Source organism: Sinocyclocheilus anshuiensis, unplaced genomic scaffold (genome assembly GCF_001515605.1).
Source record: "Sinocyclocheilus anshuiensis isolate Anshui unplaced genomic scaffold, SAMN03320099.WGS_v1.1 scaffold217, whole genome shotgun sequence".
Taxonomy (NCBI): Eukaryota; Metazoa; Chordata; class Actinopteri; order Cypriniformes; family Cyprinidae; genus Sinocyclocheilus; species Sinocyclocheilus anshuiensis.
In genome coordinates, this window is record NW_015536538.1 from 2281403 (window position 1) to 2286309 (window position 4907).

The 4907-nt window shown below is 39.0% G+C and overlaps 1 pseudogene; it reads left to right on the forward strand.

Annotated features, from left to right (window-relative positions):
• The first annotated feature begins 309 nt into the window (after positions 1 to 309).
• On the forward strand, positions 310 to 4490 carry LOC107696732 (interferon-induced very large GTPase 1-like; annotated as a pseudogene).
• The last annotated feature ends 417 nt before the right edge of the window (positions 4491 to 4907 follow it).

The window sequence follows — 4907 nt, forward strand, 5'->3', positions numbered from 1 at the left end:
TTCAGATCTGTCTGGTGTTCTAATAATTTTGGCCACCACTGTAAGTTGACTGCAAATTCACTGCCCACAGAAATAAATGTAGGCTAAATTGTTGCACAGCTATACCTCTTAATTAAAGTTGTTTTATAAAAAAAAGTTGAAGTTGTAGATCATGTCTTAACTTGGTGGAGCTATATATTGTCTACAAATCTGTTGCAGAAAATATCTCGTGAATGAAAAAAGACTTTTTAATTAGCAGTGATGCTTATTTTATAGGCCAAAACAGCCAAAGACCTTGGAACAAAAGAAAAAGAACTGAAAAATGAAGTGGAGAAACTTTTTCACAGACTTCAACTTGAAGCAATGTGCAACTACAAACTGAGAGCTTCAGATGTTCTTCAGATAACTGCACATTCATTACAGTCCCATGGGTCCTGCACTGAGAAAGAACTGGTTCACATGTTCTTACAGAAACTACTGATGATGAACTATAAAGCAAGAAGTAGAACTGTTACAGAAACTACAAATAATCTCAGTGAAAAACAACAAAAAGCCAATCATCTGCAGACACTGTTGATGTGTTCAGTGAAATTTTTGAAAGACCTTCTGATGAAAGTAAGAGCAACACAGACCCAATTCACCCGATGGATGTTCAGATGGCTGTGTTTCATTGTGCTGATGGTTTCCTGAAGCAGCTGATCATAACCAGACTGTCCCAGTGTCAGTATGCTCTGCCTCTGCTTGTTCCTGATCCATTCACACAACAGATTGAGTTTCCAGTCTGGACATTTAGAGAAATTAACCAGAGCTGGAAGATAAAAAACAACAACAATGAAACCATCAGTCAAAACCAGCTGGTCTGGAAGGCAGAATCTCCAATGGTGTTCTTCTTCAGGTTTGGCTCGGTTTCCTCATCCAAGTCTCAGCTGATCAACAATCTGATCAATGAGAGACACCACACGTTCTTCCACAGGAACTGCCCAGGCAGCAGCAGAACCAGAGTCCTGATGGACGGAGTGGTGGAGATCGCCTGGTTCTGTCCCTCTGGGACACATGATGATAAATTCACCAACCGTGTTGCCTTCTGTAATCTACACGGTGATGCAGGAGACCATGAGAAACAGCTGGATATAATGACTAAAATGGCCTCAGTCAATGTTGTCATTTTACCACAGCTCAGCAGGAATGACAAAAGAATGAGAAAAATCCAAAGCCTCTACAAGGACCCAAAGTCACTGATTTGCCTTCTTCCTGAGAAAGATTTAGCTCTCACTGAGCAGAGGAATGGAAAATATAAAATTGGTTTGAAAGACAGAGGTGACACAGATGTATCTGAAGACATCAGAGAAGATATTGCAAATTGTCTCTCAGAATCATCTTCCACTTTCAGGCTTGAAGACGTGTCCAAACACTCAGACATCAGAGTAGATGAGGAATATGATCATGACTGCAAGAAAGGAAAGGAGGCAGCACAACAAATGATGAGGCTACTAGAGGGAAACGATCTGACAAAAGTCAAAGAATCATTTCTGCCTCATCAGGGCAAACTGTGGCATCAGTGGGGTAAGATGAATAAAGAGCTAACTCGACCTCAAAGGGATGACCCAGAAATGGAAATTAGTGAAAAAAAAGTTGAGATTATGAAAATCTGTGAACAGCAGCATAAATATGACATCAGTATGTTTGTAAATGTATTCATAAAACATATGAACTCGCGTGTTGCAAATGAGCCAATTTTTTTTCTTAAATGGCTCAGGATCCTCATGGATGAATATACCTCAGCTGACCTTTCTGCTCTACACAATGAGTATGATAAAACATGGACAGAAGTCTCAAAACTAAGTAACAACAGTGATAATTCTGCAGAAGTGTTGCATAAACAAAGACAACTTATGGAATTATCTAAGAAACTTCAAGATGCAACCTTTGGCTTGGAGCACATCATGAGGGAGATCGGTCAGATCTTTGAATCATGTTTATCTGTGAAGAAAAACAAAAAAGGCTTGCAGATTCACTTATCTTCTCTCCTGGGGCTTGCAGCAGATATGTTGATCTCTGGATTTCCACTGGAGCTGATGGATGGAGATGCTGCTCATGTTCCTCTGGTCTGGATCTCTGCTGTTCTAGATGAACTAGATGAGACCAGAGAGTCTTTGTGCTGTCAGTCTTAGGGCTTCAGAGCTCTGGGAAATCCACCATGCTCAATGCCATGTTTGGACTCCAGTTTGCCGTCGGTGCTGGTAGGACGACCAGAGGAGCTTTCATGCAGCTGCTGAGAGTCTCAGATGAGATGAAAACACAGATGAACTTTGACTATATTCTGGTTGTTGATACTGAAGGTCTTCGTGCTCCAGAACTGACCGGAAAATCAAGAATACATCATGACAATGAACTGGCTACATTTGTTATTGGGCTTGGAAGTATGACACTGATTAACATCTTTGGAGAAAACCCATCTGAGATGCAGGACATTCTCCAGATTGTGGTTCAAGCCTTCCTGAGGATGAAGGAGGTCAAACTGAATCCCAGCTGTGTGTTTGTGCATCAGAACGTTTCGGACGTCACAGCTAGAGAGAAAAACATGGAGGGAAGGAGACGACTGCAGGAGACACTGGATAAGATGGCAAGACTTGCTGCTAAAGAGGAAGTCTGTGATGCAGAACGATTTAGCGACGTCATTGCATTTGATGTACAGAAAGATGTGATGTATTTTGCTCAGCTCTGGGAAGGCAATCCACCCATGGCACCACCAAACCCTTCATACTGTGAAAGCATTCAAGACCTTAAGAAAACTATACTTTCACATGTCTCAAACTCAAATGGCATGATGCTGACAGACATAAAAAGTCACATTACAAATCTCTGGGAGGCTTTGCTGAAGGAACGCTTTGAGTTCAGCTTCAAAAATGCCCCGGAGATTGCCACATACAGGAGATTGGAAACAGAATACAGTAAGTGGACCTGGAGCCTTCGTACGGCCATGCTGGAAATTGAAAACAATATACAGAACAAAATAGAAAATGAAGCAATCAATGTGGTTGAGGAAACAGATCTTCAAAGAGAACTAAATGTAAAAAGTACAGAAGTGAAAAATTCTATATCAGAATTCTTTGAGAGGGACCCCAATGCCAGTATACTGATTCAGTGGAAAAACTTTTTTGAAGCAAAAGTCTTACACATACAGCAAAACATTATTAGGGAAACACAGAGGAAACTGAATGAGGTGCTTCAGCAGAGAGTACTGAAGAAAAAGATTGATGCTCAGAGGACACAAAATGAAAATGCTCTCCTTGAGAAGGCCAAAAACCTTGCCTTAACTTATAAAGACAAAGTGAAAGATGATGAGATCTTGCAAAATGAATTTGCTCACTTTTGGAGCACATGGATGGATGAGATTATCAGAGACACACCTCAAGTTGAAGACATCGAAATTTTAAAAGATATAAAGGAGGTCCTTAGAGAAAGTTTTTCAGACCTCAAGATAGACAGCAAAAAGTGCAATATTTTGAAGATGTCAAGCTATTCAGAGTATATACATCGTTATAAATCTAAAAAAATATTAAGATTTTTTGCTTCTAAAGAGTTTGATGCCCAAATCAACAAACTAATGACAGACATTGTTCAGCAAGTAAATAAAATGATCATGTCATATAACAAAGAAGTTGGGCTACAATAAATGTTACATTCAAGATCTCAGTAGTTTCATCACAGCAAAAATAACAGAACGTGAGGAAAAATATAAAGAGAAATATACATTCAAGAAACACTTCATCAGTGATTTGATACTTGCCATATTCAATGAAGTGGAAATGACATTCAGGAAACAAAGCAACAATTTCAGGAAAGGCAATGATCCGGTTCTCTATTTTGCAAGAAAAAGAGAAGAGTACTACAGAATTTTCCAGAAATACTGTCAGGGAGCAACATCAGCTACCATTATAGGAGAGATCATCTGTAACAAACTTAAAGAACCCATTCAGCAGAGTGTCTACAAAAAAACTGCCTGGGATTTGGCCGATGAAATGAGATCAAACTGTGAATCACTGAATGGAAACAGATCTAATCTGGAGAAACACATCCTGAAGACACTGGCAGAAAAGGAGGATTTTCAGGCGTACATAACCTACATTCATAATCCCAAAGAACACTTCAAGAGATTCATCAGAAATGAAGTCAGTCGGTACATAAATGAGAACTTCAACATCAGTGTTCTGCCCAAGATGAAAGATGATTTAAGACAGAAAGATAATCAGATCATAGAAGCAGTGCAGAGAGCATCTGAAGAGGTCGATGAAAACAGCGGCGATGCTGATCTGTGGTTGAAGATTTTCATGCAGAATTTATCAGATGTGCTGATATTCTCTGAAAAGGACCTTGAAGGAGTGAGTCGTGATGATGTTGATGTAAAACTCCTAGCAGAGGTAATAAGAAAAGAACTTCCTTGTATAATATCTAACATGATGAGCAGGGAATTCAGTACAGAACCTTTTCTAAAGAATAAATTCATGTGAGACTGTCACATTACATTAAAATGTACAGTAAATGGAAATGTGTTTTGTTATCCATTCATAAATTCGACATTGACATTCGACAACTGACTCGCGCTAAATAATGACACTATAGTCTTCTGTAGAACTTCAAACTAAATCTTCATTAAGTGTTATTTATATGAAGATGAAGATCATATCCACCTGAATGATAAATAATTTATAAGCCAAAAACTGATTGTCTCCTTTCATCAACTTTGATCAGTCTAGACAAAAGAACGGTTTCAAACCGAGTTATCCACAACATATGTTTCTCTTCAAAGTCAGGCTACAGTTTCTCTAATTCATATCAAAACACAGACTCACGTTTTTTAGTGTTAAATCATATTCAGTCCTTCAAGAGTGCAATCAATTTTAAAGGACATGTCCTCCAGGGGTTGC